The sequence below is a fragment of the Python bivittatus genome, unplaced genomic scaffold (assembly GCF_059951505.1).
Source record: "Python bivittatus isolate LINGU-HERP-01145 unplaced genomic scaffold, Pbiv_v1 ctg000580_np1212, whole genome shotgun sequence".
Taxonomy (NCBI): domain Eukaryota; kingdom Metazoa; phylum Chordata; class Lepidosauria; order Squamata; family Pythonidae; genus Python; species Python bivittatus.
Window position 1 is genome coordinate 24,476,526 of NW_028277087.1, and position 27,705 is coordinate 24,504,230.

The following is a 27,705-nucleotide window of genomic DNA, read 5'->3' on the forward strand; positions in this document are numbered from 1 at the left end:
CCCTCTCCCCAAGTAACATTTCATCAAGAAAACAGAATCGAGTAAAAAAATTGACTCTCCTAAAGCTAAAAACAATCCCAATTTTCCAAGCATCATTCTAGTAGGTTCTATACCTCCCCTTAGCAGAATTAAACTCAAGAAATAATGCATATAGTTAAGAGCTTCACTTACCAGAGAGAAGTTTACATATCTGGAGTCCAGCAGGATAATCCTGTGGGCTATTTGGGAGCAAGAGGTGAAAACTTTCCATCTCAGGTGAGTGGGAAAATGATAAACTCTGGATTTTTTTTAATTTTTTTTTTTTTTAAAGCAGAGGAGGAATGATCCTACTAAAACCAAACGATCCTAATAAAATCAAAACCAACTTGCCAGTATGGTTAACAGGAAATGGCTTTCCATTCCCCACTTCCTGGAAACTTTGGGGAGTTTATTTATTTATTTATTAAATTTATATTCCTCCTTTTGTACCACCTATGCAGTATCAGTTCTGCATGAGCAGGACAAATCAATACTACCCGATTCTCAAAATATTCCAGGAAGCAGAGTGGCAGATAGATAGGTAAGGAGAGTGTTTTGTGATGCTGTGGATGGTTTTCAAAAGCATTTATATGGTCACCCAGAGTCATATTGCCTGGGCAATATGAGCAATAAATAAATAGCAAGGAAAACAAGCATCCACAGTAGAAATTAAGTCAAGAGACTTCTGGAGTGGATGGCTATAATAAATTTAATAAAATAAAACAAGTGACCAATTATCCTGCTGCACCAAAAATATGAGAGAATTACCTCTATTTTTACAAAATAAGAATGTTTGGGGGAACTTGGGGGCAGGAGTGGTTCTGGATGTACCATTATTGTGGCTTCACAAGGATATACACATTCAATATCCAGGGAACCCATTTTAAGCAATTTCATTGATGCACTAACACTCTGAGTTGCTCTAGTACTATGTGAGAAGTATAGACCCTTTCTGAACACATTTACAAGGGCTTTAAAGTAAATGAAAATTAAATGATTTTTTTTAAAAAAAAATCTGCAAAAAATAAGATAATCTCCACTCCCCCTGTGAACTCCATAAAGAAATCTAACCCTTCCATCTATTGCTTCCTTTTAATTTATACCTCCAGGTTGGGACACATGAATGAAATGAACATAACAGCACTAGCATGTAACAACTTTCCAATTCAGTGCTGTTCACCAAGTCCCATCACCCCCCAGACAGCCCTGGAAATAAGAAAGACAATACTTCTAGAGATAGGAGGTTACAGATGGTTGTTATTTTAAGATAGACGTTGTGCACTTACCTTGGCAGATGGTAGTTGAGAGATTTCTAAGGCAGAGGTAATCCTTTCCTGCTGGGCTTCATGAGATATGCACAAACTTCTAAATTCCAACCTCCAGTGGAGAAGGGCAGCTGTGTTGCATGTGCTAGTAACAGCTAAAGACTCACAAATGCCTATTTCACATCTGTATTATGAGTTGCATACAGTAATGGTCTTGAACAGATTTGGCAAAATAGGAATCTGGACATTCTTGGTACACATTTGGTCACAAGCAATTTTGGAGTAAGGATATTTCACATCTGTAACTCAAAGATCTTAATAAAACACCCTTGCTACATCTCTCACAGATTTTCCAGAATTATTGTAATTTTTTCCTGGGTCCCTCATTACAAATTCTCCACTCATCTTCAGCTAGCTAAGATACAGGAATCTGTCATGTAAGGTGAATTCCTCTAATCCTTCCTTCCCCATAAAAGTTATGAACCCATGGTCTTCGAGGAGATGAAACCCAATCACTAACTTGAGACCAGGAAGTAAATATCCAGAGAAACCATTTTAAGCAGTTTCATTGTTGCACTGATACTCTAAGTTGCTCTAGGGTAATGTTTTGTCATTTCTTTTTTTACACTTGACAAAGTTTAATGATTATATTGCTGGGATGACTATCTATACAGTGTTAAACTCCCACATTGCAGCTTTTCTTTTTCTTTTTCTTTCTTTCTTTTTTTTGAGGCTGCCTTGTTGGATCTCTTTAACTTATGGTATGTTGAACTAAGATATGACCTTCTTCACAGAAGCAGCAAAGGTGGCATTAAGGAAGGAAATGGGGGAGTAGGAAAAACACACACACACACCCCACTAGCGATACAGCTGAATTCATAGAATGCTATGTTGACTCTTCAATCTAATTTATGGGCTATGAACAAAGACTATGAACAAAGCCTTCTCTAGCCTGCTATTCTCCTGATGTATTGCACATCAGGAGAATAGTTCCAATAATTCCCTGCCAGCATGATTGGGAAAGGTAGTTTCCTCAATAGCATATCTCCCCTCTTCCCACCATAGCGTTGCAAGGAATAGGAGAGCCAAGTTTCACAGAACTGTTTTTCCTTGCAACATATAAAAGCACAAAAATCTCAGAAGAGATGAACTTGACAAGCTTCAGCTTCTTTCACTTCTCTTCACCTTCAATGTCGCTTAGCTCTCCAACTGAGAAATGTCAAATAATGCACCTCAAGGACAGCTCAGGAGGATATTTTGCTGCTAGAGAAAGTGTAGCAAAAGGTGCCCTTTACTCTCTCCCAAATCAAAGCCAACCAAGTTATATGTCCCATGATGCAGAAAACCCCACTGCCACCTTACTTCTTTTCAGGCAGGTGAAATACAATAATAACATGCTAAATAATTGGTCACTAGGAATCAAAAATGACTTGATGGCACATAATCAATCAATCAGTGCTAAATAATTAACCCTGGGTTTTCCCCAGATCAGCTGCATCTCATGCTGGCTGATAGTATTGCTGTCCCGGTTCTGTCTCAGATTAGCAGGCTGGGGAAACAATATTTCCTAATACCCAAGATAGGAGGGGACAGAGAGAGAAACAGAAGATATGGAGAAGAGGAAAAGAGAAAAGGCACCATCTTCTTTTTTTCATAACCACAGAATGTCTTACAATGGAGAGGCAAAACTGGGAGTAGCAGCTGAGGGAGCCTGAGAGAATTCACCCATCACTTCATGCCCCCCATTACCATAATCTTCTTGTTTCAATATGTATATTGTTTGCCTGCCTCCCTTCTGCCAGTTTTAATTTCCGACAGCCTCCCTCACTTATCTACAGCATGTACCTGCTTGAGAGCAATATGTTTTGACCATGTGAATTGTAATTCAACAAGTCTCTAGGATTCCAGATTCCCATAGGCGGTTTTATATTTACATTGAAATGGGAGAATCATGAGTTACACAGCCAGAGTCATCACAGCATGTAAGTGTTCATTTTTCCCCCACCAAATCTATTAGAGATTGTTGTAATTGAACCTTAAAAACAACTGTAGACAATTAGTAGGTAAAATAATACTTTGTATTTAATCTCTGGACTTTCTGCTGTCATATTAAGGCTGTTGTTATAGCCCACTCCAAAGACCACCATTAATCTTAATTCAGATTTTATATATCTTAAAATATAACTCACATCTATCCATGCCCACTTACTTCCAATACTGTTAAATCATGTTCAGTCATCTTACCTAAAGATGAATCTAGCATCGTTTGCTGTTACAAAGTGTTTCAATCTTTGGAGATCAACTCAATTATTCCAATCTTCTGTATAATGTGTATGAAATCCCAGAGGCTGAACCTAGAACCTTCTGAATATAAATAATTTTCTCTGCCAGAGAGTTATGGGACCCTCCCTGGTCTGTTTTTACAAAAAGGAGCGTAATCAAAAAGTGTAAGATATTTCAGTTTATAACATTTAGCACAAAATAATCTGGACAGTGCACAATAATAATTCTCTCTCTGATCTGTTGATCTGTTATTACGTTTACCAGATATACAGTATATCTCTCAATCCAGATACTGAGATCAAACAACAATGAGCTGTTGCCTCATGCTTTATTTTGGTATTTTTTAAAGCATCTGGATGTAGAATTACTGAAGGACAGTTTACTCCAGCAGGAACATTCTCATGTTCTCAATAGTTTGCATTAGGTTTGCAATGGACAAAGGAAAGTACATTCTCATAACCAGGGGCATGTGACTTTTATCAGCATACCAAGCTTTTTACAGCATGTATGTATGTGTGTGTGTGTATACACACACATGCACACACACACACATACATACATAAATACACACACACACACACACACGGGGTATATATATACACATACACATTTTTCCCCATGGGGGAGCTACAAAAAGAGGTGTTGAGGTGTTGGGCCTAATGTATCCTGTGTCCTGTGCTTTCCATTGTCTTCGTGAATTCCATTCACCACCATTAACTTGTGTGTGTGGCTCATTCTAGAAGCTGGTGTTCAGGGAGTTTATATAACTAGGTTCATAAGGACACCACCAGCTTAATAGTAACTTCATTTTAATTTGAACAGAGCACTTATGTATATCATTGATAATATAAGAGAATAATAGAGTTGACAATAACCACAAAATGAAACCTTTTTTTATTTTTTTAAAAAAGTATTACCAATACTAATCAAGCATGCAACACATATTAAATGCACCCTATGTGAACACTTTAGTTCAAATTGTTCTGAGCAATATAGAATATAAACAGCCAGCCCTGGTTCCTGGTGGTGCATCTCTCTTTTTCTCTTGGAGGGAGAGGGGAAAAAAATAGCAAATGAATGGATGGAGGGCTCCAACATCTCTGAACCATTCTTCTTGTTGGATCTCTTCTCCTGATGGTCCTTTTTTCCTGCAGTAAATAATACTCAGAGTGTAGTTTAAGTAAAAATGAAAGATGGAGAAAAGATTATCTATGCATTCTTTGTTACCAAACTGATGATCTACCAACACCTTTCAGTCAGCTTTGTTAGACTGTCCTATTTCTCAGTGAAATTAACAAAGGGAATAGCAGCCAGGATAGCAACTATTAGTATATACATATTTTGAGTATTATTGAGTATATTTGGCTTTTAGCACTGAAACACCCAAATGTTTCCTGAGCCAGGCAGAAGTTCAATCTTAATAGCTACCTAGAACATTAATGTGGAGTTGCTATCATTTTCAGGGCTTCTTCTGAGGACCCAGCAGATCCAATAGGGAACAATGCTATTCTGATCCCTGGCTTGATCCAGAGAGGCAATTCTAAAGTGTACCCCATGAACATTTCATTAATCCCCAACATCAACACTGTTGCAATATGTCTCCCTCCTGTGTAGACTAAACACAATTGTTTTAGAAAAGATTACTCTTCTCTCCAGAGGCTACGACACATCCTCATTCATCACCCTCAAGTGATGGCGACCGAATTACTCTTTGCCTCTGCCATTCATTTTTCAGGCCTCCTGCTAATTCTCCAAGGCTCGTTAAAATGCTGCAAGCAAAGGTGCCCTTCTGATCTTTCCAAACATTCTCTAAATGGTTTGAATTTATTCATTGGACTATTCTCATCTTGGGTCATCTCTCTCTCTTCCCCTCTCTTTTTCAGTTTGTGTCTCATTGACTTTTAAATTTTCATTAAAGCTGTAACATTGCCTTTTGTCTGAAGCCAGTTCTATCAAGAGAAAATGTTGTTCAGAGAAAGGAAGAGCAAAACAGAGTGGGCTGAGAAATACTCCCTTTACAAAGCAATCAAAGTGAAAACAAAAGCCTTCCACTCATGCGTAATTAGCATTATGTAGGGATTCAGCAGAAATATTCAGCAGAAATCTGAATACAGATTTTGAATTATTTGGAGTAGCATCCCTGACAGATTAAAATTTCCTACTTAAATTAGATCAGAAAGGTAATGTGAACAGAAACACAGCATTATAAGTCAAGCATCATCATCATCATCAGGCAGACTTTAACTACTAAAGCCATTCAATGGGCTAGTATAGTAGATAGGCACGCAATAATATAATAATATTTAACTTGATATTTACAGATTTTTAATAAGGTTTAGGGGATGCTGCTATCATATATGTCTTATGTTTTATTTACAGTAAATGCTTTCTTTGTCATGGTAAACAAGGCTTGTCAACTTTTGGGCCTTAGTAAGTGATTTCATCCTGTCAAAGAATCTTTGCTCTTTTGTATTATTCAACCAGTTTAAAATAAAGCTGAGAATAGTTGTATTTTGATCATGGATGAAACTATGTAATGGGGACTTGGCTGGGAGAAATAGGTCGGTTGGTGCTCCTAGCCATCTATTCTTAGGTTAGCACAAGGAAATGGTGTGGCTCTGATCCATAAGAAATGTGTATGCACCGGTTTCAGCAGATGCATTGTCTGGCTGCCCTTGTCTGGACTGAGAAGCAAGCAGAATCAGGCTGGTATTATTTGGATGGGAGACCACAAAATAATCCTGTTGCTGCCATAAGGGTGAATATATGTAGCTCAGGTTGAATTTTTGGGTGCTTGATGTTCTCTGAATTTGCTTCTCTTCCTGCAGACATTTCACCAGACTAGGTAACATCATCTGGTCCCAGTTGGATACCAAGTGTGCAGCATGGCCTATAGAGATACGGACTTACCCTGCTATCTGGGAACAGTTTGATCTGGTTGAACCCAAGGAAGTGGACAGGGTCCCCTGAAATGTCAATGCCACCACTTGCCAACTAGATCCATGTCCCTCCTGTCTGGTTAAGGCTACTCAGGAGGTGACATGTGGGTGGCAATAGTGAATTCATTCTTGAGGGAGGGAGTGTTTCCAGCAGCCTTTAAAGAGGCGCTGCTGCTTCCCCCCCTCAAAAAGCTATCACTGGATCCCACCATACTGGACAATTTTCATCCAATCTCCCACCTCCCCTTTTTAGGGAAGGTGGTTGAGAAGGTGGTGGCATTGCAGCTTCAGAGGATCCTGGATGAAATGAATTATCTGGACCCTTTTCAGTCTGGTTTCAGGCCTGGATATTGGACATAAACAGCACTGGTCTCTCTTTTGGATGATTTCTGGTGGGAGCAGGATGCGGGTAATGCATCCATCCTTGCTCTTCTTGACCTCTCAGCAGCTTTTGATACCATCAACCATGGTATCCTTTTGGGTATCTCAATGTTTCTGTTTATGGCTGATTTGTCAAAATTCCATGCTTCTAGGTATTCTCTTGCAATTTTGGATCTGGCTTGGTCTAAGATTCTACAATTTTCCAGTTGAAATTGAGGTTGAATTTGTCAGTGTGACAGGAAGAGAAGCAAGCTCAGAGAACACCAAAAATCCAGCAATCCTAGGAAATAATAGTAATAGTAATAGTAATAATAATTGTTGATAAGAAAGACAAAAGAGTCTGAATAGTGGACATTGCAATACCTGGAGACAGCAAAACAGAAGAGAAAGAACTGGAGAAAATCACAAAATACAACGACCTGCAAATAGAAATAGAATGACTGTGGCAAAAGAATGCAAAGATAGCACCAATAGTAATAGGCGCCTTGGGTGCAATCCCAAAACATCTGGTGCACCACTTGAAGACCATTGGCATTGACAAAATCACCATCAGTCAGTTGAAAAAGGCAGCTTTACTTGAAACAGCTTACATCCTGCGACGATACCTTTCACATCATCAAACAACATCTGCCTATCCAAGGTCCTTGGGAAGGACTCAATAGGTGGATAAAAATGCCAAATCCAGTCTAAACATCTGGCTATGTGACCACCACCACCAATAATAACAATAGTAATAGTAATAACCCAGAAGAAAGCAATTACAAATCACTTCCGTATTGCCGCCAACAAAATGTGTTTCCTAGGGTGAGAATTATATTGAAATGCTAATAGACCTTAGCAGGTTTATTTTATTTTATTTTATTTTATTTTATTTTATTTTATTTTATTTTATTTTATTTTATTTTAATTTAATTTAATTTAATTTAATTTAATTTAATTTTTTTTTGTCCTTTGGGGAAAGAAATATAGGAGGAATTTGAAAGAAATTTGAAAGAAATATAGGAGGAATAGAAGTGTCCAGGAGCTGACCTGAATTTGACTTGGGGGCTTGTATATATTTGTCTCAGTATGGATACTTGAATGTTTTTACTTCAGTCTTGGAATCACGGGTAGAATAAGGATTTTGCCAGTGTGCTACCTAATAGGAGAGGCAGAAAGACATTGTCTCCATGAATGCAATGAGGCACATTCTTTTATTATTGCTTCAACCTTTTGTCCAGATTTCTGGTGTTGTTCTAGTTACTAGAAGTCATCAACTGTTTATCACACCTGTGAGCTTCCTCCAGTAAAGTAAATGTTCTTGGATTAGTTGCAACTTTTATTTTACTTTATGATCTAACTGGAGTCTCTAGTAAACCATATGGATGGATTTAAGTATCCAGAAGAGGAATCCTAACACTATTAGGAGCTGATTAAAAACAGATTCTCCTCCCTAAGTACATAACACTTCTGAGTAGACTTGGTGCCACGGCGTCACACACATTTCAAGGAATTCAGTATGGGAGAAGTTATAGCTGCTAGACTTATAGACCAAAGTGCTGATATTTGTTGTGGTGGCAAAAAAAGTTTAATAAACAACAAAAGAAAGATGTAAGATTGATCTGAGCCTTCACTGGTCATGCTGTAGCTCCCACACTGAAAATTGAAGTTTTTTTCACACACCACTGCAATGATCAATGAAAATGTCCACCATATTTGTAGTCTATAAATGGTATTGCAAAAAAAAAAAGGGGGGGGCATTCTCAGCTTTAGTTCTGTGGTCTCCTGAACATGTTTTGGGCAGGTAGTCTAGGAAACAATTTACACATTCATCTCAATTTCAGTGAAAAGGATGCTGTTTTAATGCCAAGTATATACACACACACACACACACACATACACACATACAGACACACACACACATCCAAATATGGTAGGGGAAGGGTAGATAATCTTTGCTGATACAATCTACTTCTTATGTGAGAAGCTGATTCATTAAGATTCAGTCTTTTGTATATTGGATTCCAGAGCTGAAGGGAACTAAAGGAGGAAATGGATGGCTGTTGTATGTCGTTAAACGTTAGAGCAAATGCCAGATTGACTGAAAGTCTTACATGGTGTCAACCAACATTGAAAACAACAGTTGTTGGACAAATTCCAATTAAACAAACATTTCTGAAAGAAAAAATTATCCCTATCACCTTATCTAATTATTAATGCTACTAATGGACATATCTGTATTTTACAGATATGATTTAGCATATACACTCCATAACTATGAGTCTCTTATATGGAGGACAGTGAAAACTAGTCATTAACCTGGGACTGGACACAACCTGACTTTGTATTCAGTGACTTTGTACCTAGAGTGACTTTGGTCCAATCACTATCCATCATCTCAACATACCTGGCATATTATGATGTGAGGAAAAGCTATGAAAAAGACCTTGTCAGATGCCATCTTGAGCTCCCAAAAGAAGATATATCAATTACAAAAAGACACACAAAAATGCAGCCAGATTGTTTGCATTGTGAGAAAGTTGCAAAATATATATAGTACCTATCCCACAGCCCTTTCTCAGTTAGCATTGCAGAAAATTATCACCCTGAGTTAAGAGCTGGCATTTCCTATCACAGAAGAAGAAATGCATGGAGATGAATCATACCTCACAGGGGAAAATTTGTATTTAAGGACTTCTATGCATTAGAATTCATTAGAATTCTATGTAATGATGTAACCCTCTCATCTATCAGTCTGAACTTACATTCAAAGGAGCTAAAGAATTTCAAGTAAAGAGAGAGAGAGAGAGAGAGAGAGAGAGAGAGAGAGAGATTTAGTTGACATGACAAAATGATCCAACTGCCATCTTTCTGCAGATGACTGGCTATGGCTAGATGAATTTTGACAAAGAATCATGAGGTCTTGGGAACATCCATTAAAAAAAAAAAGCAACATTGAATGTTCTTTATACCAGAACCAAGGAAGTCTAGCCCTTAGTGCTATTTCTGGGAGATTCTGGGTGCTCAGATGCACCCAGATGTGCTTCACCATTATCTAGAATATACCTTCTGCAAACACCATTTGAGTTTCTGTTAGAATTGTATCACTTTCTCTCTTATTGGCTCCAATCTGGGAAAGAATCTTTAAGATAATATTTAAAAAGATCAAGAAATATTTTTTTAAAAAACCCAAGTTCTTTGAAACACACATGCAGGAGAGGAGAATAAAAGGGAGGAGTAATCTTTGTGTCTGAAGTAAAAATATCCTATAAAAACCTCCACTGTAATAACGGATGAGGAATTTTACACAGATCCAATTACAGTAAAACTCTTGCTAAGTAGCTGCATTCCTGAATAAATGGTACTCGCTTGGAAACAATGCAATAATTAAACCATTGACATTTTGAAGCCACTAAGTCAGAAGGATCTTAAAAATTCTAATTCTGAGTTTGCTCATCTCTAATCGGATACTTAATTGAGGTGTACTCACTCAACCAGCAAAGTTCAGGTGAAGGATGGGGAGGGAGATGTTCTTTTATATCTTTTCTGGTACAAGTAGTGAAGATCTCTAGCAGAAAGTATTTACAATATGGAAATGCATTTTTATTCCATTAGTCTCTGCTAACAGTGTTTCCACAGCTCATTATTTCCAACAGAAAATAGCACTTAATGAATGCAGAGTGATGGCGGAATTGCTGCGGAAGAGTGTATGACATAGCTTACAAACTCCCTAATGAATTCTTCCTGATTGCTTGCCATTGCTTTGAAATCCAAATGAATTCTTATCGATTGCTAGCTGACAGGCACTTTTCTTTCTAAACAGAAATGGAGCCAATTCACTCATCACCCTGGCTGAAAGAGCCACAGTTGCATCTAAAAATCCCTGCCATATTTATGGGTAACAACATAGGGGGTGGAGTTGCTAAATATTCTTGGGGGTGTGTGTGTTGTATTTGATGGGAGAACTCAGAAAAAGAAACTGTTCAAAAAGTTCTCTAGTTCTAGAGAACTAGAATTAGTTTCAGTAAATCTGTGCAATAGTAATTAAACTGTTAGAATAAGCTATAAACCACAAAGGTAGGGCTCAGACTACATGCTAACAAACAAACCACATTAAAGATAAATGTAATGTTACATATCTGGTTCAAATGTTGTATTAAGCAAAAATGTAGTTATGAGTTTTGTTCAGTATGTCGGGCAAATATATGATTTAAGGCTTCATGTATTGAATGAATCCAGTTTAAAAAAACAGGGAAATGTACTTATTCCAAATCCTCCTGAGGTTTTCCTAATTCTACAGATGATGCTACAATATGCACTGGTCTCAGTTAGGCTGACTTGATATTGAATTGATTTGAACTGGGCAAATTTTAAAAGGACTTGCACTATTTTTAGGAAGATTATTTTCAAGATAAAGTAGGCAGGAAATACGTCCTACTTTAAAGTTCTGTATTTAAATGATTGTCAGAGTACAGTCCTTTATTTGAAAGTATCTTCTGTCTGATGGGTTGTCAGGCCCCTAAAAACTCCTGAACTGCTCTCCCAGAATTGGCCCTGGCCTCACTCACGACTGCAGTGCAGCCCTCAACATGTCAGATGAACCCTGGTGTGGCCTCACACTGACAGAAATGGCACACCTCTATTTAGGGTGATGCAGGATTTTCAGATTGCTGAATAGCCCATCTGAAAAAAGCTAAAAGGCAGTGTGGACCATGAACCTGCCTGTACAAAAACCTTATAGCAAGAGCTAAAATTGTTACATGTTTTTGACCTTTATAATGCAATGCTCTGATTGTTCAATCCTCAACAGATTAAATCAAATGCACAGCCACCCTGTGATATGGTGGGCTGTGACACATGATGTGGATATTCATGTGCATGAAATATTTTTCTAAATTAGCCTGGGAAGCCAATTTGTTTCCTGAGGTGAGAAATATATTGAAATGCTAATAGGCCTTAGCAGGTTGTTTTTTTGTCCTTTGGGGAAAGAAATATAGGAGGAATTTCTTAATTGTGTATTCACCAATCTCTTTCAGGAGATCAAGTAAGGGCTTTGATATGAACAAATAAACTTTGATAGGACTCTTCCCCCCTTGCTGCTAATTGAGAAGAAAAAGCTTTAGTCTATGGGCCAAAGCCCTTGAATAAAAACATAATATTAATTTAAAATAATTTTAATATTAGTTTAAAGATATAGAAAGTTGTAATTGAAAAGAGAGAACTACAGAATGAATGGAGTTGCTTTTGACAATTGACTAAAGAAAGAAAAGTCATCAGTTGTACATGCAGTGGAATTATAAAGTAGAACTGAAATATCAGAGGGAATGAAACAGCATGGCTACTCTCGTAACAACTGATATTTGCTCAGGATAAAGATAGTTCACAGGAAGCATTATTTCACCTGTGTTTAAATGGCCATGTTTAATGGTTGTCACCCATGCAATGAAGTATGGGGTAATAGGGTTACCAGGTGGCCAGGAAAAGGAGGACACATCCTCCTATTTGTCCTCTTGTCCTCTGTCTGACAGTCTTAGCCTTAAAATCAGATATCGTCCTGCTTTTTGAGTGTCTTGTTTTCTGGGGTTTTTTTGGACTGTTTTCACAACAGTAGTCATTCAAACTTTCATGTATTGTGGCCTTGTAAATCATCTGGTTCTTTCTTTCCCTCATCCGTCGACATACTCAACAACTTAGATTTACTTTATTTTATTTATTTCCTAATTCCAGCAATTGACTTTAATCCTTCAAGTCTATGATGACCATAATTTGTAGATCACATGACTCATCATATGATTCTATGGTGAAATTTGAAAAGTGTATTGTCATCAATTCTATATTATTGCTAGCATATGCTCTTGAAAATAAAGATTTGCGATTAAAAAATCTGTCTTTCTGTTGCTGGAAAAAGTAATTTCATATACATGGAGGCCTAAATACTTTTTTTTTTTCCAGTTTATTTGCTGTAATATTTTTTGTGGATGCCAAGAAAGTTAAACAAATAGTGTGTCCACCTTCCCCACCCCTTATTTGTCCTTCTTTCTAATTATCCATGTCCCCCTTTGCGTGTCCAGATATCTGGTAACCCTATTCAGGAGAGATTAAAGGAAGTGTTTTTGTATACCACATATAGCTAAACTGTGGAATTTACTGCCATCAGATGTGGTGATGGCCACCAGTTTAGGCAGTTTTCAAAGGAGACTGGGCAAATTAATGGACAGGAGAGACACGCTGGAATTATATTACAACAGCACCATGTTTTAAATATTAGTTGTGGAAGTGTACATGGAAAGAGGGCTAGTGCCTCTTGTCCATGTTCATGAACTTTCCAAATGCACAGTTGGGCCACTACGTGACAGAAGGTGGGACTAGATTATGTTCTTACATAGTTGCTGTTTCTTTTTCCTTGCCTCTTTCCCCTACTTAGGGTAGGGTCTATACCAGTGTTTCTCAACCTTGGCAGCTTGAAGATGTGTGGACTTCAACTCTCAGAATTCCTCAGCCAGCATGCCAGCATTATATGCTGGCTGAGGAATTCTGGGAATTGAAGTCCACACATCTTCAAGTTGCCACGGCTGAGAAACACTGGTCTATACAGTCAACACACAACATGGATGTCACAGGTTGGTCAGGCAACTGGAGTTTGCTGTCCTAATTTGGAAGCAGGCTACTTCTTTAGTTTCTCACCATTCCTCTGTCCCAGTCCCCCTTAGTTTCTCTCTCTTCCTCAAGAAAACAAACTACTTTAGAAAAAAGTTTAACTGGAGAAAGTTCATGAATGGAACCCTAAGTGGGGGCATAGCTAGAAGTCATATTGATCATATTCATTTTTTTTTTTTTTTAGAGTTATATCTCAGGACCTCAAGGCAGCTTACATGGGGATTTCCCTTCATTTTATCTCCACTACGGATGTCCTCAGGGGGGTGGTCAAAAAAAGACATGATGATGTCCATAACCACATGATCAAAGCTCTGCTCCCTAACCCCTGATCCTAATCTGTGGTCATGAGTAGATTACTCCCTATAAGGAAAGAACTTAGAATGTCTCTCTTTTGTGGTAGTGAATCTTTCCTGGTGTCCCTTCCCACTGCTCTAGATTTACTATTTTTTCTTTTGTCCCCTGTCCCTATTTGCCAAACAGGAGTTACAAAGAAAGAAGAACCATTTCAGGATTCTGGCCACCTCCTCCTCCTCCTCCTCCTCCTCCTCCTCCTCCTCCTCATCTAGTTCTTGTCCAGGCTGGGATTCAGAGGCAACAAAATAAATCACTTTACTTTCAGTGGGCATTTAGTTAACTGATAGATTAGGCATTGCCTTTAGTTGTTCTATTCCTTCATTGCATGTTCTGCTTTGGATAATATTTAACTGATTGATTTAAGTTTTACCTGATGTTATAGTTACCATATTTTTCCGACTATAAGACGATACTTTTTTCTAAAATTCTTGCGCTAAAAATTGAAGGGCGTCTTATTCAAGGAAGTCAGCCGAAGAGAGAACCACGTGGTTGCAAAACTGCCCATACTTTGTGTCTGCAAACAGGCTTCCTCCTATTGCTAGCCTCCAATCACGAGTGAAATAGCCTGAGTCTGCAAACAGACTTCCTCCAATCACGAGCCTTATGTAACTGACGTCAGCTGATGCTGAACAAACCAATTGGAGGAAGTCTGTTTGCAGAGACAAGCTATCTGCAGTTTCACTCGTGCTTGAATGTAATCAGTTATGCAAAAGAGCCTGGAAATAGAGCTGCAGAGAGACGGTTTGGACCTCCTCCCACCGAGTGTATCAGGTAAATGTTAACTAATTACTAAATAAAAATGTGTTCTGCACTATCTTTAAAATATTGATTTCTTAATTTTGGGTTGGAAAAGTGGGGGTCGTCTTGTACATGGCGGCGTCTTATTGACGGAAAAATACAGTAATTTTTTCTATGGATGATAATAGCTTCTTCTGACATTTTACAATTCTGACATTTTACAATAAATATATGGAAAGTCAATATATAAATATGTTCATTAAATATATAATACTGTGTTTTCTTTTTATACTATAAAACCTGAAAGATATACTTCTAATTTTCTTCCCTAATGTTACAATGTAGATTTTATAGTATTATTTCTTTAAAGACTGAGGAAGAGTAAATATAAACATGCCATTAACTGTCTCCTTTCAGCTTTCAGTTCTAGTCTAATATGTGGTCTTTCAAGAAAATAATTTGTTAATCTTAAAATACAAGACAATTCCTCTAATAAGTTTTAATAAGCTTTATTATGGTTCACCTCATGTACCAATCCACCCTGTTGGTAGGCACTAATAAAAGATAAATGTAAGTTATGATGTAACCATGAGATTGGTGGAAATAACAACAGTAGACAGAAGACTCATTATAGATATATTTACAGACTGAGCTGAATGCTTGTTGACAATGTATTTATTAATTGTCATAATCTTCAGCATCAGACTAGAATGAGTGCTTTCCACTCATCTTTTTCATCTTTTTTCAGCAGTCTGTGATCCTAGTAATAGGGAGTAATTGTGCCTCCCATTGCTATTGAACATTATTTTAAAATAATTTCATCTGAAATCAGCAAGAAGCCTTAGTCTGAACTGACATCATGTCATCACATAGCCAACTTGATATGGCTATGTGAGGACGTCTGAAGTTAAATCAGAGTAGAACTTGCTGCTTGTCCTTGTTTGAGTTCTTGTTTTGTTCCTTTGTTCTTAATGGAATCAAGCATCAAGAACACTTTGGCTCAGACTTATTTTATTCATCAGTTTTGACAGTTGACTAAAAGGATTATATCCTGATTCTTCTTTTTCATGCTGCCCTCAGTCCAAAGATTTCAGTGCCCAGAAGGCTCCTCAAGCCACTGGAAATCTGTAAGAAATGTTCTGGCATGGTATCAGCAAGGAAAGCCGACTTCTGGGAATATGGCAAAACAATTTTATGATCGCTTACCATGAAGTCAAATCTCAGCTCACTGAGGGGCAACAATGATGCAATTTGACACATTGCGGTGCTTTCTATCACTTTGAGGCCTTCTCTGGCACTTGCTGTAGGTCACAGGAAGAACTCCAGCTGCAAGGCAGTAGAGCAACTTCATTTCCCTCTTTTAGAGGTTGGGGATCTGTGTGACTGCACACAGAAGCTTTGATAGAACTCTGTGACCCATGCAGCACTGAAACAAAGCAGCCCTTTAAAGCTTTCCATAGCTTCATTTTGCAGTCACTCAGTAGTTGAAGAATATCCAGCATCTTGCTGCCATACCTGAAGTTGTACTTAAACAAAGAGAGTACCAATACCCGGGAGTTTTTTTTTTAAAACCGCATCCATTACTACTGCTCAGCCATTTCTTTGCACAGCTTAATTATCTCCCAGCAGAATTCTGTGAAAACGTTATCACTAAGAGGGAAATCTGACAAGAACATACATGTATCAGATTGCTATTTCATTCTTTCTCTCTCCCACACATACAAATTGCTAAATATTAATAAAGGCTAAGAAATTCAAGGCAGGTCAACAAGAAATGTCATTGCAAAAGGCCATGTAATCCATCAGCAAACCTATCCTATGCCAGATGTACAACCCAACAGCCTCCACCTGCTGTTATGAGGTTCAGTATAAGCCCATAGAAATGGGCAGTATAAGGCTGCCTACTGAAGCCACAATCCTCTTTAGCCAATTCCAACACTGGCTCTTGAGGAAATGGATCATTTATGGGCAGGGTAAGGAAATGGCTGGATATAATGGTATGTGGGAAAGACCTTGGGAGACTGGCTGCCAAGGGAATGGTCAGATAAGAGACAGCATAGCCTGCAGTTGGATAGTGGGCAGGGCAAGAGGCTCAGAAGAGACCCTTCCTAGTTTCTTGGGCTGTAAAGGAGACGTGGAGGGGGGAGGATTATACTTTCAGACTTGCAGCTATCAATGTAGCTTTACAATAAAGTAGAATTAGCTCATCTGGTTGTGATTCTTAATTGGTTTACTCCGCACTGCTGACACTGAAAGAGGTGGGGGGACAGGCAATGACAAAAACAGAGATCAGCAAATATTGTCAACATATATGTGCCTGCATCAGGGTCGCTTTTAATTGACTGCTTCGGTCTTTGAAAGTATGAGTGAGCTTGCACAGCCAGCCTCCTCTGTGTATACTCATGCTATTATAATCAACTAAGTTCTTAGCTTGAAATAGAGCAGCTTATATCTATGTAGATATGTGCTATGTAGATAATATATAGAGAGAAGAACAAATTGAGTATAGAACAATGGCCTGGGAGGTATTAAAAAGGCCACATTGTTCCTTACTTTGTCATTCATGTCTTCCTTTCAAAAGAAAGCAGATCCTAAGGATGGCAAAAGAGGATCCTCAAATAACCTCTTCATTTTGCAAATGAAGAATTTGTATTACTCCAAAATGTATGGGATTCAGAGAACCCCTTGAGCTAGTGGAAGGCTCTCTTAGTTGTAGCAGTTCTATCCCTGGACCCTGGACCCTTAATCAGAGGGTATGTAATGGACTGGAGTGGGAGGGAAGAAACCTGAAATTCCTGCTATACAAGCAAAAGACATCCTTAGATTCTTAGGTTCAAGCCCAGTATTTACTGTAGATCCCAAGGAAGTTGAAAGGTGTGTTAAGATATGCATTGAGATAAAATTTATTTATTTATACATACTTCTCATGTCTTTTCAAATGTGTAAAGTTACACAACTGCTTCTTGGCATTTTGTTGCTGAATATCATATTTTGGCTCTGGGTGTTGCCAAAGATGGACTGGAAGACTGCATATGGCCCATTCTCTCGATGATGTCACAAAAGTATGAAACAATGACATCACTGCCAAACACCCACCACTTATAAGCTAAGTAAATAGTTTTTCAAAGGAACTCCTAAGCCAACAGCATTCCTTTAATAAACTGGGAACAGTTTTGTCTCCTTCCTTTCAGGGTGGATGTACAACCTTGCTTTGATTGGGCTTCTGGGCATGACTATCCAATGGCTATTCTTCCTTTCTTAGCAAAAGTAGAGACTCCTTCCAGCCACCTTTGGCACTTCTTCTTTGGAGATGTAGAAAAGGAAGGTTTTAAGTGAGCTCTGATTGTTTTTGGTGATGCCTTTTTTTAAAAACTATTCCTGATTTACTATTTGAATTTGGATCGGGTGACTTTATGTTCCATTTATTTATTTGGTTTTTGGTTGCAGCTGATGAGAGTTCTTCAGGGGATGGGAGTGGACACCATCTCTGGACTCTGACTAATTCCATGCAGCAGATGCCAGAGTCGGATGGGACTCACAGGAATACCCTCCCTGATGTCACAGCAGGAAGGTGATGATTGGTGATGATCTGGCTACATAACAAGCTCACTTCTTGGAGTCAAGGAAGAATTATGTCAGCTATTTAAATTGCATGGGGTGCCTAATTGTTTTTCATGTGCTATTGCTTGGTTCACCCCTTTGTATTGGTCTTCTGGTACATAGAGAGTAAGCTTAAATATCTACACTTACCTTTCTTTATACATGGTTTCATCACCAAACTGCCCTTACTATTAGGAAGTTCTTTCCCTAACATTCAAGCAGTTTATCTTTCTGTATCTTTAATCAACTATTCCATGTCCTGCATTCTGCAATGAGAAAAAATAGATCCTGACCTTCTGCTGTGTGACATCCTTGCAAGTATCTGAAGAATGCTATAGTATCCCTGCTCCAAAAGAAAATACATCTTTCCTCAAAGCTAAGCATTCCAAAACAATTTTGTAAAAAGCTTTTTGTAAATATCGTTACCAAGTCAGGTATTCCCATCTACACCCAAGCATTTGATTTTTGTTTCCAAAATGAACTTTGCACTTGCCTCTGTTAAATTTCACCTTATTACTTCCTGCCCATTTCTGTAATCTATCAAGAGGATTTTGAATTTTATTTCTGTCTTCTGAATATTAGCCCTCCCATCAAATTCTTTTTTTGCATTCTTTCTACCTTTTCACTCAAATCATTAATGAAAATATTGATGAGTAGATGACCCAGAACTGATTCTTTTGGCTTCATACTTGATGCCTCTTTGCAATTGGATGAGGAACCACTGTTCAGCACTATAAGTATGATTTTCAAATCAGCTATGTAAATGGATTTTTGTCATGCCATCCAGCCCAATCTTAGTTAGCTTGCTAATTGCATGTCATGGTGTCCTTTATCAAATACTTTGCTGAAGTCAAGATGTACTATATCTTAGAGCATTCCCACAATCTAGCAAACTGAACTCTAGCAAGCAGCTACTTTAACACATGTTTGTTTTCCTCTCCTTTTTCCTATGATTTTGTTATGGCATTCTAGAGTGAGATAAAATCCTTCAATTTTAATAGGAGGAATATGAGTAAGTTTCAGACTTGGCCTCACGTAGTGTGCAGAGACTATAAAGGATGTCTATAAAAAGTTGTAAATGCTGGAGCTGAGCAGGATGCATCGCTGACTGGGTTTTATTTTTCTGCACTAATTCCCATGTCATAAAACTTTCATTTTCACACTGATACTGTATGCTGTTCTTTCTCTTTCTGGTTCTCTTTGGCCTTGTAGAAGGATATGAGCAGCAACAGATAAAGAGCTTTTACTATATTTGGAAAGGAAGAGTAACAGTGGAATCTATAATTATGGCTACCTATATTCCTTCAGCCAGATGTTGTAATGTCTCGCTCATCTGAACTCACCAGGAATTAGTTCTAAGCTGAGAAAAGTAAGATTGCTGTAAGAATCTTGTACTGTAGCATTTATAGAAATCTCTAGGAGTTGGACTGGGTGATATCCTTGCCCACCTCTCTTTTCTGTGTCTGTAGAGGAACGGATAGTGCCTATTTCACCATCAGATCCATTTCTAATGTCACTTGGACCACTGGTTCCGAGCCAGATACATGTCATAGAAAAAATGCCGTTCTTTTTTCAGTGAATTTAAGGACAATTAGAAGCTACCAATGAAATTTCCCACAATAGCTTGGAATATCTGATACTGTATCAATCCACAATAGGTGCCCTCATGTGTTTCTTTTGGTGGGCAGCAATGCCCTGCCCCATCTGACCTTAGAGTTTTAAAATTAAAAAATTAATGATTACATAGTAGTAACTGGGAAACCAGCAGTCTGTAAGCAACATGCGAACCACTAATATTCCTCTTTCTTTGGAAGAAAACTTACAAGTACACAAGACCTTGAGGTGTTCTTAGAAAGCAAAGAAGGCTATGTTGTAATATGTAGAATGGCAGGAAAATGAACAGAACCACAGTGATTTGCAGGATGAAGTGAAGGAGTTAGAAAAGGAAAGAGATGACCTACAGGACACATTACAGCATATCCAACTAAGGAAGAGAAAAAATGAGTGGCAATCCAGACTTGTAAAAGCTCTAGCCCTCTAGAATAAAGACAGAGACAGCCTGATCTGCAACTGCCACAGGACAACTTAGACACAAGCTTATCTTCTCCATCTTGCCTCACATGTGCTTTGGGCTGCTAACCTAAAGGCATAGCAACATAAGTATGATGAATGAGTAAGAAATTAGCATTTAAGATTAGTTAAGAAGTTTATAAGAAGCTCATTGTCATCTGCTTCATTATGCTACTGCCTAGGTCTTATAAGTTTATCAGTAGATGGTACATAAAACAGGAACAGTCACAAATCTGTGGTCCAAGTCTATTCCCTTTTTTGAACCTCCTTCCTAATGCTTTCTTGGAAGTGAGCCTGTTTGCTGGAAAAATGATAAAAGTAAGCTAAGATGGCAAACGGTATCCCGGGAGTGTAAGAGATTTGTGACTGGTTTTGCTGTTCATGGTGGCCATTTTGTGAAAAATATCCAATATTGGATATTCACCATTTATATAGCTTACAATGATAAAATTGCATCTGACAGTTCTATTTCAAAATAGAACTGAACTGGTTTATATGTGTCAGACACCTGGTTTCATAAAAACTGAACATGGGGAAAAGAAATGCACAAACCAAAACTCATAAGAATTTAGTCAATTGGTTGTAACAATCTGGATGACCATTGGATGACAGGCAAGGGATACAGTACCAAAAACTATTAATTGTTTGTTGCCATCTAGTGGTCAACAGGACCCAAAGAATCCATAGCTATTACTTTCCCTCCTTCAACTCTGATTTCCCCTTGCAAGTCTTCCTACAGATCCATTCCAGCTAAACAATGATTATCTCAGTGTCATTCTGGGAGGTTCTCGTAGTCATGCATTATGAGATGCCCATAATGGCTTCTGGTGCAGATATATGTTATAGCCAACAATTTATCACTCTGAAGATCTGCTTAGAATGACTCATTCTACTCCTATTGATGGGCCAGGAAGGCTGAATATAGGAGTTTAGTCCAAATTCACCACACTTTTCAGTCTTCCAGCCAAAATGGAAGCAGTTTCTCCATAGAACAAGCTACTGGGCACAGCTAATAATCTGTACTTTTCCAGAAACACCCACCTTGATTCTATGTAAAGCAGAAACCTAAAGGGTGTGACAATGCTACTTAGGTTGCTTTATTGCAGACAAGAAGAGGTAAACCCTTGAAGAGGTATTCTTCTTTTAAGGAAAAAAAAAATGTAAGTTTTACTTGCAATTCAAAATTCTCAATAACCAGTGAATGCAGTTATGTCTGTCGCTTTTTATCCCCTGAAAGGGTTCAGTATGCTTTATAGCTTTATTAAATTCAGCAGTTGCTCCTTTGTCCAGCATGGAAATTCAAGGAGAGGAAAAAACTTCACTTGCTGAATTCTGGGATATTTTGAATTTAATCTGAGGCCTGACTGATTCCCCCATGGCACCAGGGCCTTGACGCTCCACCCTATAGACCACCCCCCAGAGAAACTTCAGTGATTCGACCTTGGTTTCAAAGAGAGCAGCAGCATCCTTACAAATGGCTTTTTTCCATGAATGAATCCAAAGATAAGAGTTTTATGGATGGAAACTAAGCCATGCTTTCTGCACAAGACTATTTGGCAGATAGTCTGCAAATAGTGGCAGAGACCCAAATGATTTGGCATCCCTACTTTCAACCCTTTCCAAAGGCAACAATCTCAGATCACAAGTGAACTGTATGATGTACTTCTATCAGCATTTCAATGTTGATTTATTGCTATACTTGCCATGTACTGATTTCTCACATTTATACACCACTGTTTCATTTTAAAAAGCACATAAAACAATTAAAAACAAACCATTTCATTTTCTTACTATTAAGTAATTGTAACTCAGTGGCTTAGCTGTTCCTTGTAGGGCCCTTGATTTAGTCTCTTTCGCTTAACTGTTCATTTCAACTATTAGTATGTTACCATACTTTTATTTCTATGGATTTTTCATAACATGAACATTTTGCTATAGTGCAACTCATACATTCTATAAATTTTGTTGTTGTTTAGTCGTTAAGTCGTGTCCGACTCTTCGTGACCCCATGAACCATATTGCGCCAGGCCCATAAACAGCAAAGAAAGAAACTAATCACAGACACAGCAGATGATTACCATCCAGATAGTTAACACACACACACATCCCAGATATGAATATTAACATGATGAAGATTCTATAATGATCTGAAATAGTGATATGCCACAATTCAGATCCAAAGCATAAAAAGTGTTTTGGAGATGACATGGGCTTACTTATTGTACCTGTTGGCACCTCCTTAAAAAAGGCCATAGCTGTTCTTGGGCTGTGCTATCTCAGGAAAAGATCTTGGAGATGGTGACGGGAGTGACTACCTTGTCACCCCTGTCAGTACCTCCTTAACTCAAAAGCATCTTTTCTCTTCTTTTTAATTACATTTTATTTTTTCAAGTAATTGCTTTATTGCATTATAAAATGTGAATTACATTATAAAATATAGATATTAGCTGGGTACAGTGGTATTTATTCACTATAAACTAGAAATTGTTAACATGATGATGGTTCAGATAAGTTAAATCTTTAAAGGAGGCAAAAGTGTGTATCAGTGTTAAATATAATTTCTAAAAAATTAATAAACATAAGGTTGCTTGAATTGTACATCTTTTCCTGGGATTGCATGGCTACCGTGCAAACCCAGGACAAGGGATGGCTTCTTTAAAGAATTGCTGACAGTGCAATGCATTCACCAATGGTCTCTCTGAAGCACCTTTTCCACCTGGGATTTCGATGGCTGCATATCACTAGGCTGGAGAGATGCAGTTCAGCTTCTACTGATAGATGCTTATACTACTAGGACTGCAGTTTTCCTCTCATGCACTTAGACTGAAAGCCATTCAGCCAAGAAAGTAACTGGGTTTTTACTGATATGCGTACCAGTTATCTGAAAACTACTTTGACTCATTTTGATGAAAGTGGGATAAGAACATTTTCAACCAATTAAACAGAGGTTTCTTACTATACATTGCCAAGCAATAAAACACATTATGGATAATTTAGGACTGTGCCCATCACTAGTTCCTGCATTCAGATCTTAACACACAAAGGCTCTAAATGGAAAGGAAAATGTAGCAATTTTCCTACTGTATGTGTACATCCCTCATCTTCTTGGTTTCAGACCTTGCTGCATAGAAAGACATCTGAAGGAAGTTTGCAGGTCAATCAGTCTGAAGAAGGTGGAACATTTCTTGTGATTTGAGTGATAGAACAGGATCCATGATCATGAAATTTCTATTCTCAAGATGACAAGGTCCAGACGTAGGGAGCAGGATATCCCCAGACAAGGGAAATAGGGACAGAGTAAGTTCCCTGCTCTTGTCTCCCACACCAAGCCCTTGAAGGTTCTGAGAAAGGCCTTCTCAACTGGCTTGCCTTGAACCAATTACTTCTGGCACTCCTCAGCTTCTTAGGGCTGTCTCCTACCATTCCAGAATATGACTTCATGGTAACTTAATTATATAATATCTTTAAAGAAACAATACCTTTAATTTGCTTATTTTTCCCTTCCCTCTCTTTCCCCCCTTCTAATATCAGGTCTCCAAAACATTACTTTAAACTAAACAAGCATAAAGCACAAAGGCACTATAAAAATATAGTAAACAAAATTCCAACAACACAGATGCTGAAACTTGCTTTTTCCTAGCTATTCAAATACTGTTTAGATTTAAAACACATGCACACATACACACATACAAACACACCCCTCTTGGCCTTTGGTACTTCACTTTAATCAACCAGGAAGTATACAGCAATGGTATGTGTTTGTTTTCCTGGGATATACAATTAAGATGATTATCAAAGTCATAGAGTTCAGGAGATACCCACAGAACTGCCTAATCCTTTTATAAACAAACATTACTGCTTCCTGTCAGCGGTTTTGCATAGGAATTCTATCAATCAACATTGCCTTTGGTTACTACACTTACAGGTTTCAGCTAGCTGTGTAAAAAACTACCATTTTGGTACCTGATAGGTCAAATTTTAACTTATTCTGCAAAAGCTCAAACAATAATAAAGAAAAACAATTTATCTGAAATGCTGAAGACTGAACAGCATTCATTTCTATATAATCCTTTACTGCTTAAGTCTTTTTAAAGTTAGAGGCTGATCATTTCAACCATACAAACTGGGAGACTGGGGAAATATCTTGGACAATGTCAGTCTAATAGCTACCATTCCATAATATTTCTACCTGCTAACATAGGTGTCTGATAAAAGCAATAGTGATAGAACACACACCATGATGTCATTGCCGAAATGACATGATGCACATTACTTACATTTTCATGATTATATCATGACATATATGACATCTCCTGCCCACTTGCCCTGTGAACACCAATGCCTACCAACCAAATATTATTAAAAACAGATGTTCCTTTCATAAAAAATAAAATCTTCCATGTTGACCCTGAGAGAAAAAAATGCAAATCCATTTTGAAGCAACAGATTTATTAAGCTAACTAGAAGTTTACAAAATAGTGTTTATATGTAAGCTTTTGAGGTTTAAGAACTCTTCATGAGTCAAGGTGGTTAAAGAAAAAATCATTAAAAAAATTAAAAGGAGGGAAGAGGGGGAACATGGGTGGCATTTTTAAAATCATGTCTGTCTCAATTTATATTCCTGGAAAGTTGCAGAAACTTCATTCATGCAAATTAGATCTTACCAGGAACAGATATGATAATCAAGTTTCACTAACGTCTCTGCCAAATCTTTTGGACAGAAGAAACCAGGAAATAAGTGTTGGCCTGCTATGTTGGGGATATAGAAGTGTCAACTGTTAAAATCAGAGCTGTTTTGCTTCTGCAGCAAAATATACAGATCCCTTGGCAAGCAAAAAACAGGAGATCAACTAGCTGAAGATCATTTAATCCAATGTGCTATGACAGCCTTCCCCAACCTGGGGACTTTCCAGAGGTATGGATTTCAACTTTCAAAATGAGCATTCTGGCAGTTGAAATCCACACAAAATAGAGGGTGCCCAGATTGGGGAAGTCTGTACCAGGTAGAAAGAGTACCTAGAAATATTGAGTGGTAGGAGGGCATGCACCAATATGGAATACTGCTCTGGCTCCAATGTAGGATATGCATAGTATTTAGGAAAATCACACGCAAAAATGAGCATCTCATAGGATATAAAAGAGAAATGCACATGAAAATGCATATTAACTGTCATGTAGGCTTAAGAAAATAATTTGCAAACTGATAGGGAGACAGAATGGAATAAACGTAGCTGGAAAACAACAAAAACATGAGCAAATCAAACTTAATTCTGAGAAAATTAGCGTGCTGCTTCCATCCCATATGAATCTAACTCCCATCTCCAACCACAGAGATAAGATTTCCTCTCCTTCTTTGCCTCAGGCAGTGTATAGTTACTGCCTTTACGAGAAAAGAATATGACCCTAAATTAAAGATAACCTCTCACAAAACAAAGATTAGACATGGGGGGGGGGGGGGGGACAGGGAATTTAAGAGGACTTTTTCATTGAAATGGTAAATTATTTGGGGAGAAACCTAGAGCACTTCCAGAGATCAGCCTTTACATCACTCCAATCTTCTGATTTCTGAACTGAAACAAAACAAGATTTCAGTTCTCATAATTTTAGTTACTGGGATCCTGCAGGCATTTCTGCCCTGTGACTCTACAGTGGTCACTGAGAATCAACAACTAATATGCCCTTCCAAGACAACCAATGAGAAAAATTCTCTTAGCTAATCAGTACTTATCTACTCATCAGTAGCTGAGGGTTTCACTATGTCAATTTCTCAACCCCCAAAATAGCTTTCCCCTTCCCCCCAAGAAACAACAAAAAAGCAAATTTAACATGTATTGTCTGCCGATCATGGGGGCAGGTTTCTGGCATGCCAATCCTCTATTTTTGCCCCTTTATCCAGTCTGACCCTGCTATCACTCCTGGAACGTCCCCCAAGTTCCAATGAAACCCCCTGGAATGCAGCAGCTTTTGTAATTATACTCTGAAAACAGAAGCTCGCCATTTGCAAAGAGAGAGAGAAAGAGAGAGAGAGAGAAAGAGAGAACACTCACAACTGCAAGAACAGGAAGATGGAGCTGAATAAGATGGTAAGGATACAGTGATGGCCCTGTCTTTTTGCAGAGAGGTTCAGTCAACTCTCTGAGCAAATTGCAACCTCTGTCTCTTTTGTTGTCCCTTCAGGTAAATACAATAGGCTGTAGCTAAAGCAACATCAAAAATTACAGGAAATTCTCTGAACGCCAAGTCATTGGATGGCCAAGATGCATGTTCTACTGGTGTAATGGGCCTGAAAATATATTTACTTGCAATCTTGCTAAGAAACTGTATCCTTTCTCTTGATATAACCTTCCTCTTCATTCTCCATTGTGGCAAGGAAGGGAGAGGTCCTTGTTTCCTTTTACCTTGGGATATGCACCACAACCAGATGATTGCCAGGATGAAGAAGGATCAATATTTAATGTGTAACAAAGGCAGATGTTTAAATATAGCATGGCTTGAACAATATTTTCCATATCAGCATCCTGAAAAAAAAATCTCTCATTTCCTCTTGAATACTTTCTAAGCTGCACGAAAATTGCAAATAATGCCTTTTGAAGCCTTTGAGTTTCACAGCCAGCCGAGACAAAGAAAAATATCCAATACCAGACTGCTAAATCAAGATGTTAAGCAATGTGTACAGGTTCTCACAGAAAATGTCTGAGGTAAGAATAGAATCAATCTTTCTAATTCCCCTGACCAGATTCCAAAAGTCAAAGCAAATTCTTATGCTCTATAGAAGAGAGTGAGACAGCAATGGAAAGTGTGAAATATAGTAGTTTAAGATTATTTCAAATTTTGTGGGGTAACAAAGTCAGCCCGGTAGCTGTTGTCTTGCTCAGGCAAAAGTATAGGAATGTCAAAGGAAAGCAAATAAATGACATTTCTCTGAGATCATGTTATTTGAACTAATCTAATTTGCCCCACAAAATAATTCATGAACCAGAATGCTATTCTTCTTTGATTTTCAGACTTCTACAGATTTTATGATGTAGTTATCTGATCAAACAATGCATACATACGTGCAGATGCTCAGGAAGTTTGATACAAAAATGCTTACATTAAGGAAAATGCACATAAAGAAGGATATGAATTTTCATGTGGATAATTTAAAGACTAAAAATTTATGCGGAAGAGGACTGAATGAATCTGTGCTCAGAAAACAGATTCATCCACCCCCTGATCAGAATGCTAAGACTGTCAAATGCCTTAGGAAAATTATACTACTCAGGACTCCTGGTATATCATTTGCTACCATAAAATTGATTGAAGTAAAGTTTATTAGAGAAGGAGGCTTAAGGGAGGGTGTGAAGCCCTTTGTTTTTGAAATGATATTGTTAAATCCTGATTTAAGATTCTAATTGGGCTTCGAACGTATTACAAAAAGA

At 38.0% G+C, this 27,705-nt stretch overlaps 1 long non-coding RNA gene across 2 annotated transcripts; it reads right to left on the reverse strand.

Moving 5' to 3' along the window:
• Positions 1–4,474: 4,474 nt before the first annotated feature.
• On the reverse strand, positions 4,475–26,430 carry LOC148214696 (uncharacterized). 2 transcript variants are annotated; one of them, XR_015797705.1, is made up of 3 exons: positions 26,332–26,430; positions 7,250–7,305; positions 4,475–4,714 (listed from the first exon to the last, which is right to left on the reverse strand). It is a non-coding gene; the product is annotated as an uncharacterized LOC148214696 (long non-coding RNA). The 2 variants fall into 2 exon arrangements; XR_015797706.1 differs by lacking the exon at positions 7,250–7,305 and adding an exon at positions 7,916–8,024 and having other exon boundaries at positions 26,332–26,426.
• Positions 26,431–27,705: the final 1,275 nt, after the last annotated feature.